Here is a 15,663-nt window from a genome sequence, read left to right on the forward strand (position 1 = left end):
AGCTGCATACCTCCCAAGTGCTTGTAGATTTATCTCCGTATGAATTAGGGATGGATTCTTGTCCCCATTTGACAGAAGGGGAATTCAGGCATGCTGGCAATAAATGACATGCCCAAGGTCAGGAACTGAGCAAAAAACTCCATTCAGGGTGCATCTGCACATAAACTTAGTATACCTAAATAAACCCCATCTGGCAGGAGACCTAGGGGGTTAGCCTGCCAGCCCAGAGCTGCTCCACACCAGCTGAGTGTGCTGTGGAGCAGCTGGCTGGGGTTTGAGGATGCTCCAGGGCAGGGCTAACTGGCAAGCTGCCCCACACTAGTACCTTTGTGCCCCATCCAGCCCCGGTCATCATCTACACGTGTTGCAACAGAGTAAATAACTCTACCATAGGATAGTAATTGTGTTGGTCAGTACTATCCTACAGCAGAGTTAATTAGTTTACTTCAGCCTAACAGTGCTGCATGTGTAGACACAGAGGGCACTTACACACATGCAGGGAGGCTGCTTCCATGCTCTGTAAATCTAGCTTGTTGGAGTGAACTCGTTAATCGAGTCTGCTGGAGCACAGAAATTAATGCACTCCAGAAGTCTCCAGCATCATGTGTATCAGCATCCCTGCACTGAAAAATGGCAGTGGGTTGCTTTGAACTAAAGCTTGTTGAACATGGGACATGTGATGCTTGGGCTCTTTTAATTAACACAGCTCGCTAATTAAAGTGCTCCCCCTGCCTCCCACAGCTCGTCTATAAATGCCCAGATGCTTTACTGTGGAGCTAATTAGACAACTCCGCAGTAAAAAATCTTGTGTATTTGTTCCTTCAAAATCCCATTCTAGTGCTTTAACCACAAGTCTATTCATTTTTTTTATCTTTTGGTAATACACAAAAAACTGACACCCTAGACATTTAGCCCTTGTGCACAACCATCATTTCTCTCTTACCACTTAAACAATAGCTATATTTGTGGCACTGCATCAAAAGATAGTAGTACTGCAGCATCTTTGGGGCTAAATTCTGCTATAGAATCCATGCACTGAAATCAAAGGCAGTCTTATGATACATAGCTAATGAAACAACTTGACTGTAAGTTGGTGTCTGTTGTGTTACACACCAGATCTTTCTTTAAAACTGTGGGATCTAGGGAGAGTAGTTTGGCAGTAGTGGGGAAATGAGATTTATGTACACGTTGAAGTTATATTATCAGATTCAATTGTATCTTTACAACACTGTCTATGTTTGGCAAAATAGCTATGGCTGAGATAAATATGTAAATGCCACTATCCCACACAGCATAGTGTGACTTCATTAGATTGCTGGCCAATGGAAGCTTAGGATTCAGTTGCTGAGAGTCAAAATCAGATAGAAAGCATTTTGTTAGAGACTACCATCCTTGCCACGAAATCCCCGCATAATTCTTCCCTTGTGTTCTTTACCTGGACAAAGCGAACTAAATGAAATAGAAAACCAAGTAAATTATAGAAGCAACTTTTTTTTCTGCTGTTAGTCAGCTTCTGAAATGTTTATCAATTTAAATCAGCTATCCATACAGCACAGTGGACCATTAGACCAAGAGAAAAATTGCCTCTTTATATTTTGATCCACACTGAACTGTACTTACTCATAACATTGATGAATAACCTTAAGGAAATGTTAATGGGTTAAGTAGTTCAACTGAACACAGAAATTGAGCTTTAGTGAAGCTCAGTGAGACTACTTCCGTAATACAAATGAGAGGGCAAATCAGGGCCACTTTCTGTGCCCTTCTCTAATTTACAGATAGCAATAGGGATACTTAATAGCTTTATAATATAATACCCTAGGTCAGAGTTTCAAACACACTAGGGCTGTGCGAAGTTTCAGTACCTGATTTGATTTGGCAGAGGTTCAGCCTGATTTGATGGCTGAATCTCCGAATCTGAATTGAATCAGGAGACCCTTTAATCTCTCTGGATTTAATTGGAACCCTCTGAATTGATTCAGAGAGATTTGGAAAGTTTCGGAGATTCAGATGTAGACACAGCTTTAAATATTTTTTCTACATACCTCAAGGTAGCAAGCGGCTCGTGAATGCTGCAATGCTGGGGCAGATAGAGCACCCCACAGGAGTGCGGGGGGCTTCCCAACGCACTTGGCAGTAGACCCAGAAGTGCACTTCCAGGTCCACTGGGGAGCGCGTGGGGTCCCCCACCTGCGCCCCCTCCCCCCCTCCCAGCTTGGCAACTGATATCTACTGGGTCTGGGGTGGGGGGGCACCCGGGGTCCTCCCATGGCTGACCGGTGAGCCGGAGGAGTGCGAGGGGATCCCCCAGCGCACTCCCTGGTGGACCCAGAAGCTGACTGTTAGTACTTCTGGTCCACTTCTGGGTTTCCCGCCAAACACCTCCCCCTCCCTCCCCCCCGTTTTGCCTTTGAGCACCCCTGCCGCACTCCTGTGGAATGCTCCATCTGCCCCAGTATCGCAGCATTCACGAGTCATGCTGGTACCTCGACGTATGTAGAAAAATCATTTAAAGCTGTATCTGGCTGAATCGCTGATTCTCTGAATCGGCATCAAATCTTCAGATTTGGATTCAGCCAAATTGAATTGGGGACAGTGATCCGAATCAACGAATCACTGTCCTGATTCGGGCTGAATCTGAATCCAAATCGAATACGGCCCGTTTTACACACCACTACAAAGCACCTAAATGATTCTTTGGAGCACAAGTCCCATTGATTTTCAAAAGGGACTTCTGTTCTTAAAACATTTGAGAGCTTTTGAAAAGTCCATCCATTCTTAACTATACTTCAAATGTATCTAATTTTTGAGCTGTTTGTCTTATCAAAATCAACTAATTAAATTCCCTGCCTGAAATAAGATGTACTCAATTTATTCCCCAGCTGACCAAAAGAAAATTGGTTGCAGCTGGGAGTGAGACATTGTTCTTTACCTTAGTTATTTACTGTAAAACAACAAACCAGGATTTAGCTAAGGAAATCAAGGAAAAAGTACTCCCATTTAAGTGACAGCAGAAGGTTGATAAAAGTATGTCCTTCCTTTTTCTCATTGTCCTCTAGCATACTGTCCATGTCCTTTATCATATCAAAATGGTTTCCTTGAATTGATAGTAGTGTCTTAGTTTTTAACCTGACAATAAAATAGTATGGATTAAAAATACCCAGACAAATAAGTAATACCATTGTCAACTCAATGAGATATATGATGAAAGAGTAAAATGAACAGTCAGGAGCTAAAGCAAATCATGTTAATGAATCAAATTTTAAACCTACATTTAATTTTTCCTCCCCTCAGTGCAGAGTTTTTGACTCCCCAATCGTTTTCCTTAGCTTGGACATCTTTTTTATGTACTTTAAAGCTATCAGTCACAAAGCTATTTGGCCCCCAGTAATAATACACATAGCCGTTTGAAAAAAGTGTATGGTTAACAAGAGATTTTTGTACTATTTACAGGGGGATTCTGTAAGTGTCTTATGGCTTGTTAGATCTCACTACATTTAAAATTGGTGTTGTTTTTGGATCTATATGGCACCAACAGAATATCTGATGAGAGCTGATCAGATACAATATTTATTTTGTGGCACTTGCAGAATTATAGACTTACCTGACTGGTAATGTCAGCAAAACCATCTCTGTTTTTCCTTTTCTTGTATTGCTTTTCTGTATTTGTAGGTGTTCCAGTGCCTTTGGCTCACAACTTGTAGGACACAAACAGGACTTATTTGCAAATTGCAAAAAAGAGTGGGCCACAAGTAAAGGAGGGGGGCTCGAAAAGGCTGTAAAATTGTTCAGTGTGAGCCTTGTGATGCATGCTGTTTTCAATCTGCTGTGTGCCAGTTGGAGGCTCAGGGAGAGAGAGAGAGAAAGGGAAAGGATAATGCTGAGAAATGATAGAGTGGCTGTGACCTCCAAGCTCAGCCTGGAAATCCAAGACATTGATTTCACTTAGCATTCCTGCTGAGAAATCCGGCGGAGTTCAGTTGTAATAAAAGAACAAGATTCTGTTCTAATGGTAATGGCGTATGACAGACATATCACTTTGTCTGTCCTCAGCACCAGAGAGAGGAGAATTGGAGAAAGGTCACCTGACCTGCCTGTGGTGTTGCGCAAGTGCTATACTGAGCTTTGAACTCTAGCCTGGAAGCACAATTATTTATAATACTAAATGATAAAGAAACCTTTATAGTGCCTACAGTAATTAGAATAAACCTTTTAAAACAGAATAAAGGCCTAGTTTGGTAGACACTGGTCTGTGGATGGCAGCATCAGAAACTGAAGCTTGTGTGTTGAAACCATGTGGTGTTATGTACCCTAGTTTGTGTCTGCCTTGGTTGTGCTTTGCTGTTTCAAAGCTAGATTGCTTCATTCTTTACAGTGCGTTGTTGAATTTGCTTTGTGCTCTCTTCTTGTTTCTGCATTAATGGTGAATACCTACCTGGGTTTCACAGCCCAATTTTTTCCAAAGGCAGCTTAGTTCACAGGTTTGAATCATGCTGGTCTTTTATGGTGAGGGAGTTACTGTGCATACATTCTCTGTACATGAACAGTTAGCTCTTGAGGCAGACTTTCAGGAGATTTTGTTTGCTGAATCTCCACTTGCAGCCCACAGTTTACACTGGCAGAGCTCTGGAAATGTGCTTGGGGGTACATAGACAAGAAGGCAGCCTTACCTGAGCATGTGTCAAGAAACTGGCAAACATGAAGGTCACTTTTGAAAAGCTGTGGGTTTTTTTCTTTCAGTAGAACTTTAAAGTTACTGTGCTTCTCTTTGCAAGGATTCTTCAAAGTCGGCCTCAGCAGCAGATGGAACAACTGCTGGCTCTAGAAATGCTGAGAAGCAGCAGGAGGAGTTTGCCAAGGATCATCCTTTAAATCTAGGAAGACTTGAACACATCACTGAAACCCCTCTAAGACCTTGGCAACCCCCACCTTGGCAAACCTTTTATCAGAGGCCCTCACCAGTGTTTGAACACTGGCCTGGGCAGACTAACCTGGCATCTTCTGCTGTCTCACTTGCCTTTCAACAGATATGACCTGGAGTATTGAAACTCACTTTCCAGCTTCTTGTGGCATGACTTCTAGGAAACTGTAGAGTAGACGCAATATAATGCTCTGCTATGCTTTCTGTTGAGCTTTTGGGGCAGAAAAGTGAGCTGGTATTGTGCATTTTTTTCCAAAATGGAATCTCTCTGCCAGAAAAACTGATTTAAGAAACAGAGCTGGTGGAGTCCATCCAAAAGAAAATGCATGTGTCTTGCGGAAATAGATTTTAACACAGCTTCTTCTTTTGCAGTTTTTGTGACAGCCAATATACTAATCACACCATTCATATCACTGCAGCCTCCTCCGTAGTCCCTTTGGAAGGCAGATATTTCTTAAATTTGCCAGATTATCCTGGGTTTCTAGAATTTGTGCTTTAAGCCCATTTCCACCTTGATCCAGTAAATGCTGCCCAGGTGGGTGGGCAGGGTTGTTTTGTGCCCCAGCACTAGGGGAAGAGTACAAGTAGGTTCAGGTAAGGGGAGACACTCAGCAGAATAGTTTGCCTCATAGATTAAACAGTTCATTGTAAACCCTTAATTTGCCTGAAGCTTTATTCACAGGTGTGTAATGTGAATGTCTGGAGAGATGTCTTCTTCATAGGGGTGGGGGGATGGGATTCTTGGTTATGGGTATAATTTTCCTTTGACCTTAGTGGATTTTGGGCCAGGTTATATCTGCCTTCTCTGACATGCTCCTAGAAATGGAAGGGAGAGTGAGAAAGAATCTTTTAAAGTATACTGGTTCTTGGGTGAATTCTCAGTGTAGCCTGTAAATACTGCTAAATGTCTCTTGATATTTGACAAGGTATAGTGCATTGTCTGCAGCATCTGCAAAAACAAGAGCAATTCAGTGTGAAATGTGACAAGAGAGAACATTCCTGGGCACATTTCTTTTAACCTTGTTATGACCCTAGCCCTAACCCTCGTCACAGTTGTGTCTCCATCAATAGCAGCAGCACACAGATTGTCCGAATCAATTTTTTTTTGTTCTTTTCAAATACTTCTGGCAGTGATGTTACTATTTGCTCAGCAGTAGCACCTGGGAGTTGTGACAAGGAAAGGAAATGTGTTTTAGACAAGCCAGAAACAGCACTAAGCAGCTGGATATACACAATCAGATTCTCTTCAACTGCAATATCCACACAAATATCAGTGTGAATCCTTAAGTGAGGATGGTACTTTATTTTCTCATTATCTGATCTCCGATCAACAAAGTAAACAGCGGATTGAATATCTGCTATGGTGTCTGGGTCTGGTAGCAGAATCAACTTCAGAATACTTAAGACAGGATCATAGGCAGATGCAGGATTAACTAAAGGGGGTGCAGTACATCGCCCCATAGACCCTGGGGGATGAAGGTGAGGCCTGGATGGAGCCCTGGGCTGGCAAAGGGTACTAGGGAGCTGGGCAGGCAGCAGATGCATAAAGTGGGGCATCTGCTTCCTGGCTCCCCAGCAACACCATTACTTCTGTTCCTGGCTGACCGGGAGAGGGTATGGGGGGCTGAAACTGCTCCTGCCCTGCTCCAGCTTGGGCCTGTGTGGAGTGGCTACTCAAGGAGTCAAGCTCAGCTGAGTTCAAGTTCCTCCTTTAAGCATCTGGTCCTTGCTTGCCTCACATCTGTCCCCCCCTGGTCAGTGTCCCCTGCTGGCTAGGAGCAGATGCTGGAAGGAGGAACCTGTGCTCTTCTGCTTCTGCCCCATGCCAAGCCAGGCTCCCCACACAGCTATTCCATGAAGTGTGGGGCAGGAGAAGAGCTGGGGGTCCCCCTAGACCTGCATCAGCAGGGAACAGTGGTGGCAGAGTGCAGATCCTTTCTTCAAGTTTCCAGCAAACAGGGGACACTCGAGTTGGGGAAGGGGAGCAGAGAGCAAGTGCTAGAAAGAGCAGGTGCCAGTACTGTCCCCTACTGTCCCCTGCTGAGCTTGGTACTCTGCACAGCTGTAGCCTGCAGCTGCAATGGCTCTTTGGCTCCTTCTGCACCTAGATCAGCCAGGGATCATAGTGGCTGTGGCAGAAGGGGTGTCTGTCAGCAGCACTGCACTCCCCATTCCTGCCTATATCCACCCCTAGGCAGGAATCTTTGGACAAGCATAAACTGGGCTTGAACTGGCCAGAGATTCTACCTACAGAATCCTGGACGGGGGAATATCCACTGATACAGCTGGTGTTGCCATCACCTGAACTGTATCCTCATACCCTACTTAAGGAAAGCACAGGAACAGGTGGGTTGAGAAACTGAGCACACACACCCCAGCATGTGTACCCTGCTTCAGGCATACTGCCTGTTCCACACTTCTCTCAGCTCCTGGCATGCTGGAGGAGCCAGGGAAGACCTAGAGGAGGGGAGATGCTCTGACCAGCAGCCAGAACATCTCCCTGGAGGATCCAGCCTCCAGTTGCTCTGACACATGCTTCTGGAGTGTGTTCATGCCGTTTTTCTTTGCCATGTTTTTTTTTTGTGGGGGGAGGGGGGAGGTGATACTGGGAGTTTCCAGTATCAGATTTGGAGCGTGGCACATGGTTGCACATGTGCTACATGCAGTTTGCAGCATGTGCACAACTCATCTGGATGTACCTCATAGGTGTTTTCTTCTCTCAGTTTTTACAAAGCCTTTTGTAGGTCTTGGTTTCATCCTGATGCTGAATGGGGAAAAAAAAATTGCAATCTTGAAATATTTTTCAAGCTCTATTTATTATTTATTGAAATGGTCACATCAGTTTACTTGCCACATCAGTTCACAACTAGTGCAGTAGTTAGCTGATGAAAAGCAAGATTATTTCTTCCACCTCATCTATGGCTTTCCTGCTTTGTGATGACTTTTCACTTTCATGATTGAACACATTACAGGTAAGTAATTTACTTGTACAGGTCATGAGTACAGTGCTCATTAAAATAAACAGGAATATCAACAATTTCCGTACTACAGAAATTTATTATATAATTATCTCAAATCATTTTGGAATCAGGAGCTAACTGGGAGGAGAAACCCATTGTTAACAGGGACCCTCAAATGTCATTGCAAGTGTTTGACTGCTAGCATAGATGGGGCCATACTGTTTTCAGCATTGCCACACAGTGTTAGAGGATAGAGACTAGAACTGAGTTAAAAGAACCCCATTGTTCAATAAGGGTGTATATAAGCATTCATGGGACCTGGCTAGGGTTTAGGCTGCCTAATTTAAGCCACCTAAACCTGAGTTAGGAGCACTGCATACAAGCATTTGCCACTTGCCAGGAGGAGGCACAGGCACCAGAAGCAAGTACGTTAGGTTGGGGTGGGGTGCAGGGGGAAGGCTGTTGGGTCCAGGGGGGCATTGGTGGGTTCCTGGGAGTGAACACTGCATCCTGAGAAGTTAGAGTAAAAAGAGTCTGCTTAGGGTTGTGGCATGGGTAAAAACAGCACAGGCTATGGAGAGTGGCTGGGCTTTCCCAGGCTTGAGACTGTGCTGGGAACACATATAAGTGTTTATTAGGTCAGGTATACACATTTTAGGTTGAATTAACCCCATGCTGATCTAAAGTTAATTCTTGTCTGATAAGAACTAACTTTAGATTGGGCACGCCATTTTTAGGGGGACCATGGGCCTGTGAATATTTGCACACCTAGGCATTTAAATTGCTTTAAGGTTGATTAGGGCTATTTAATGTAATGCTTGTTTGCACCCTAAAATATACAAAAGACAAGTATGTCACAAAGCAGTAGAAATCTTTTACAGTAAAGGTTTGTATATAAATACTAGATACCCCATTATTGTTCGATCTTGGATGTGTACTTATAGCAGGTTCTTTTAGAAGGTGTGCAATCTTCTTTTATTTGAGTGAGGTATTTTTCTGGGTTTGGCACAGCCCTTTACATGGTACTGGTTTAGAAATTGCTTGTGATTAATCTTTCGGGGAGTAGAATAGGCTATACTACAGTTAAACCAGGTTAAACAGAAGTCATGTTAAAAAGAGCATTGTTCAAGGCTCATGCCCCTTATTTCATTTCTCAGTTCACCAAATGTGCCCAGAACACAGCTGTGTAACATTTAATCTGTGTGGGGGGGTTTTGTGTCATGGATGCAGTGGTATGTAGTGATCTCTTGACTGACACTTACTCTCCAGCTTTGCTCCTGACAATATTTCTTAGATAGTATTTGTGTCCTTTCCTTAATGGGTAACATAGCCATCCTGTCCCTTTTACTGGTCACCTTTTGCTACAGCGGAGTAGTAGAATGAACTGTGGGTGGCAGAATCTCTTGACAGGATTTTCCTCCCCTTTGCTTTCCCCCTGAATGCAGTAAATTCAAATAGCTAGGCACAAAAGTGACTTTTTTAAAACCACTTTTCTAAGCACAATGAAATACTATGTGTAAATGGGACTTATTATGATGCTCTTGTAAAATAAAGTCCTCTGAACAAATAAAAACAGCATTAATAACAGTATTTAAACAACAGCCAGAACAACAATAATCCAGGCTAACACAGTGCTCCTTCCCTGCCACCACTGTTCTAAAAATAAATTACATAGATGGATGGACTCATAGGATGCTCTTTCTGATTAACTCTGCCCAGCTCAGTTTCCCAATAGCATGATGTCTCTTTGGCAGGAGCTTGTCTCTCAAGTACAGCCGCCAGCCAGTCAGCTCTGTCAGGCTCAGTCAGTGTTTTAATAATGGAAGCTCAGAAGAAAAGAAAAGAAAACAAACAAAAAAGAAAAAGAAAGAACAGAAGGAGAAGGACTTTGAAGCCTAAAACTGCAAAACAATGAAAGGCATACAAAAAATTAGGCACAGCTCTGCTTGTCTGAAAGAGATGTCTTCAGTATCAGGGTGCTGCTTACACAGATGCAGGGGGTAAGAATGGGCAACTGCATGTGTTTAGGTGCCCTTTATATCTAACAAGCATCTTCCTTAGCTTGTGAAAACCAGGGTTTTTTCTCTTTTCTTTTCCCACAAGGGAAGACATTCATCTGGGTTTTTATTCTTGTGGGATAGCTGTCATACAGCATAAGCAAAACAGCAATGTTCAGTACTATGACTGCTGCTTTCATTGGCTGCTCCAGAGGTGAAACGATTCCTCAGAACTCTCTCTTGCTGCAAATCATTAAGGGGGCAGGATATTATTGCAAGAAGTGGAGTTTGCCTTGGGCTACGGAATGCAACCGGTGACTGTATGTGACAACAAAACATTTCTGTATCAAAGACAGTGGCTGCATCTACACGAGATGCTTACTGCGCAGTAGCTTGTTAATACTGCACAGTAGCACCGCAAGGCACAAACCATGATGTGACACTACTGCACAGTAGTAACAAGCTACTGCACAGTCAGCATCACCACAAAGCCATGCAGGGAAGTTACTGCACAGTCATTTAGTACTTGGGTATGCAAGTACTAAAGGACTACACAATAACAACTGCTCAGTCAGCGTCTTGTGTAGACACAGCCACTGAGTTCTAAAAATATTGAACCTGGCTCATCGTTATTCCATTAAAAGCAGAGAAGTTACACCAGAATTAATGTGGTATAGCCCAGTGGTAAATCAGATCCATTATATGTATATTAGAAATTGCACGTATTCGAATGTACTGAACGTTCAAGAACATGTCTAGATTCAAGGTTTTGATTTTCCCTATTATAGAAATATAGGCCATCCACTAAATTCAGTTCCAGTTTCAGACTTTCCTAAAGTATAGGTATTTTTAAATCCAACATTTTATTTCATGTCCATCTTTTTCATGTACTATTGAGGGTGCAATTGAGCTGCCATGGCAAGTTGGCTGTCCATCCCTAACAGCACTATTGAAATGAAAAATGAGACAACAGAATCTGAAGCAACATGGTGAAACAGTGAAAAGATTGGGAGGGGAGAGGGGGTTGGGAGGGGAGAAGTTTTAAGTAAGCCCTTGTGACAATACTTTGTTCTTAGCTTATCTTTTGCTGAAAGTAGTTTTCACAAATTTACTCTGCTCCAGGTTTTAATCTGGCTGTCTGTCACTATATTAAGACAGAACATAATTTTAAATTGAGTCCCATTTATTAAGCTTATAATCAGCCCTCTGTTTTAAGGAAGCAATGTTTCAGTCATTTTTTAATTAACAATTTAAATCCAATACAGAGCACTTGGGTCATCATCCCTTTGACGTGCAGTTCATATTTTAACAATTTCACAATACAATTTTTCCCTCTTATATTAAGTGCAGATGTTTTAGTTTTGCTTCCTAAAAATGTCCCATTTGTAAAAACAGTACATACTTAATTTGTGTAGTGTGAAGTGGCACATGTATTTTTGGGGAAAAAGATGGAAATTGTGAATATATCTTATCATACCAGTACACTGGTACCCTCTGCTAAAATGTGGATGCATTCCCAGCTCTTAATGTTTTTATTATGAAATAGTTCATGTTATTTAGTAGTTTTCTTAATGTTCTAGTTCCTGTAATCATGGAAATGTGAGTGCATCTCAAATTTCATTAAAAAGAAAGAAAGTTTTAAGCCCTCATGGTTGCAGAGAGAAACTTGAAAAACTGGACTGGTCAACATCACCTAGAAAAATTCTAATTAACAAACCATAAGGGTTATGTAAATTATTAGTATTTTTTCAACTTTTTAAATAAATGTTCCAGCACCTGCTGGAGAATAAAGCTAAAAAACCCAAATATGTTAAGAATTATGTGTGTGCAGATATATAACACATGGTTTTGCACAGCCTTTCAACTGACATGCCAGAGAGTGACATGTCACGTCATGAATCAGCCACTTCATGTTACATGATTTCAAGCTAACATGACACAACAGGACTTACATAGTGAGAAACACAAACCAACATGACATTTCCATGAGAAAATTGGCTCAAAAAGCTCCTTAAAGTTGTGTTTTGAGAGTTTTTTCCCCCCCTTAGAATGCTCCAGAGAAAAATATGAAGAAATGTAAAAGAAAGGGGAGTAATATGATGATAGCAACACTAACGTAATTTTAGTTCAGTGTACAATAGGGAAAGAATACGTTTGTGTAATAACATGAGAATTTTAGTTTTATCAATGCTTAGTAAATTTCTTCCTGTAACTCTTTCAGGGTTATAGACATTTAAGAACTGTACAAACTTTACGGTTATAAATGAATACAGTTTTAACATGGCCACGGACTGTTTTACTGATAACATAAGACTTTATGGTTTAGTATTATCTGCATTAACACACTCCTAGCTTCTGCAGAGTTTGTGGGTTAGAAAGACCCTGGACGCAGTGTCTAGCTTTCCTAACTTGCTCAACCCCACTTCTGCTCCCGCTCTGAACCCTCCTCATAGTTTCATAGAAGTTAGGGGTCGGAAGGGACCTGAATAGAACATGTAGTCTGACCCCCCGCCACTGGTTGGAGCACACGCTGGGATCACATGACCCCAGACAGGTGTTCATCCAAACTCTTTTTGAATTTACCCAAGGTAGGAGTGAGGACCACTTCCTCAGGAAGTTGGTTCCAGATCCTAGCTACCCTGACAGTGAAATGGTGCCTCCTAATCTCTAACCTGAACCTATTCTCTAGCAGCTTCTGGCCATTGTTCCTCATCACCCCAGGTGGTGCTGGGGAGAATAGGGCTCTTCCTATTTGCTGCTGATCTCCCCTAATGAGTTTGTAGGCAGCCACAAAATCCCCCCTCAGCCTCCGCTTGCTGAGGCTGAACAGGTTCAGGTCCCTCAGCCTCTCCTCATAGTTGCCTGCCCTGCTGCCTTCCAACCAAGCAGGTGGCCCTCCTCTGAACCATCTCAAGGCAGGCCACATCCTTCTTAAAGTACGGTGCCCAGAACTGGATGCAGTACTCCAGTTGAGGCCAGACCAATGTTGCGTAGAGAGGGAATATCACCTCTCTGGACCTGCTTGAGATGCATCTTTGGATGCATGACAAGGTGTGGTTGGCTTTGCTGGCTGCAGTCTGGCATTGGTGGCTCATGTTCATCTTGGAGTCGATAATGACTCCCTTTCCGCCTCTGTGCTCACAAGGGGGGAGCTCCCCAGCTTGTACGTATGTTGTGGATTCCTTCTCCCCAGGTGCAGCACCCTGCATTTATCTACTTGAACCCCATCCTATTACCATCCGCCCACTTCTGTAGTCTGTCTAAATCTAATTGCAGCCTCTCTCTCCCTTCGAGCGTGCCTACCTCTCCCCACATTTTGGTGTCATCGGCAAACTTGGACAATGTGTTTTCCACCCCCTCGTCCAAGTCGCTGATGAAGATGTTGAACAGTGTAGGCCCCAGGACTGAGCCCTGGGGGACCTCACTGTTCACATCCCCCCAGGTCGAGTACGACCCGTCTACCACCACTCTCTGGGTGCACCCCATCAGTCAATTTTTGACCCATCTAACTGTATAGGCATCAATGCCACAGTCACTCAGTTTATTAATGAGAATGGGGTGAGAAACGGTGTCAAAGGCCTTCTTAAAGTCTAGAAAGACTACGTCCATGGCGACACCATCATCCAGGGATTTAGTTACTTGGTCATAAAAGGCAATCAGGTTGGTCTGGCAGGACCTGCCTTTAATGAACCCATGTTGATTTCCCCTGGGCATGATCTCCCCTGCTGGCCCCTCACAGATGTGCTCCTTAATGATTTTGTCAAGGATTTTCCCCAAGACCGATGTGAGACTTATGGGCCTATAGTTTTCTGGGTCCTTCTTCCTCCCTTTCTTATAGATGGGGACCACATTGGCTAATTTCCAATCTCCAGGCACCTGGCCCATGGACCACTGCTGGGCCAGGGGCACAGCAATGACCCCCGCCAGCTCTCTCAACATCCGTGGGTGGAGGGTATCAGGGCCCGCAGATTTGAAAACATCCAGCCCTTCCAGAAGATTCCTAACTACATCTGCGCAGACCCGAGGCCTGGCAGTGCTATCCCCAAGATTGCCCCTAGCTGTGGTGGGAGAGCTGTCCTGGTCCCTGTCCAAGAAAACAGAGGCAAAGAACTTGTAAAAGACTTTGGCTTTCTCGTCTGGCATAGCCACAAGGTTACCACTTGAGTCTAACAGGGGGCCTACATTACCTGGTGCCTGCTTCTTACTCCCAGTGCATTTGCAGAAGGACTTTTTGTTGTCCTGCAGAAACAGCTGTCTTTCATGCACATACACACACCTACCACAAAAAATGGAGGGCTCCATGTTCCTAATAATGGTTGCATCATCTAGCTCCTGTTGCTCTTATTTAGATAGTGTATTAGCCACCCCTTCTGCCCTAGTGATAAGATCTTCCAAACTCATCCTTAAATGGATCCCATCCTTTGAGACCACTTATGTCAGTAAGGGTTACAGTATCTGGCTGTTGATGGCCATTTAAAATAATAGCCATATATCCTAAAGCATTGGATTTGTGCCCAGTATTTAAACTCAATGATGAATTAATCAGTCTCCAATTTGTTTTTTAACATCAATATATACCCGGACTGTACATGCGACATACTGCTTAGGAAAGACAAGGACCTAATTTGAATCAGGGGGATTTGACATTGGAAGATGGCATCTAATTTGTGATGTCTAAAGTTCAAATAATGCCATATGACTTCTTACCCATTGTGTTCAAGACTTTACAGTTTTTAACTTTGCAGTCTCACATATAATGAAAATGAACTATCTTATGCAAGGTCAGTTCTGGGAAGTAACTGCAGGTTATCATTGGACTTGATGTAATGTTGCAGCACCAAAGAATGTTCACTTCTGTGACAAAGTGATCCCTTATTGGGGCTAGCATATGAAGAATGAAATAGCCATGTACTTTTTTTGTCAGGAGATATGAAAAATGAGCACAGATATTCAAAGGCAAAAAGACAAATAGAGGTTTATACCTCTGGATTCGTGAAAAACGATTTCAAATTTGGATAGTAGGGAAGTCACTAAAATTCCCTTTTTAGTTTTAAACACACTGTGCCCCGTTTCCCTTTCCTGTGCACTGTTAAACAGCATTGTGTTTCACCTCCACATAGTACATGTCACTGTTGGATGGTGAGATTCCTATGGTATATACAGCGCATAGTTTGTAAATCACTTCATAGACTTCTCTAGGTTCAGACAGGAGCCAACATGCTGTCTATTGTCTTTGAAATCACTGACTTCACCTGATTTCAGTACAAACTAGTATATGATCAAGACAATAACTAATTAGTAGCATATACCTTCGAGACAATGCTCTAGGATTTGTGCTCAGAATAAATCCTAAAATGTAGCAGCTTAGATATGGTGAAGAGAAAAAAATCTGATATAAAAGCTGACTATAGCCAGCTATGTACATATGTAGAGAATCAACCCCCTGGAATTTTTTAGAGACATGAACTTCCCTCCTGGACACTGCCATGAAGACAAATAATTGCTTAATGTCTGAACTGAGGTTATCATTAAAATAAAAGATGATCAGTAGACATTAGCTATAAACCATCAAGAAATAGCTTGTGGGTAACCTTTGACACAATTGAGCCTACTTGAAATAAGCCAGGGCTAGATTCATTGCCTTTGGTCAAGCTAGTAGGTGGACTAAAGGTCTCTCCTATTGCTCTTTCCATATCTTACAATATTAGCTTCTGGGAGGTGAATGTGTTCTGGCTGAGTGATGGAAATGCATTTGGAAGTGTTTTTAAATAGACATTTGTTTTAC

General features: G+C 42.8%; 1 protein-coding gene across 19 annotated transcripts in view; it reads left to right on the plus strand.

Moving 5' to 3' along the window:
• The window catches only part of SOX5 (SRY-box transcription factor 5), a 947,053-nt gene that overhangs the window by 871,972 nt on the left and 59,418 nt on the right, over positions 1–15,663 (plus strand). The window lies entirely within an intron of this gene.

This window comes from Alligator mississippiensis, chromosome 4 (genome assembly GCF_030867095.1).
Source record: "Alligator mississippiensis isolate rAllMis1 chromosome 4, rAllMis1, whole genome shotgun sequence".
In the NCBI taxonomy this organism is placed as follows: domain Eukaryota; kingdom Metazoa; phylum Chordata; order Crocodylia; family Alligatoridae; genus Alligator; species Alligator mississippiensis.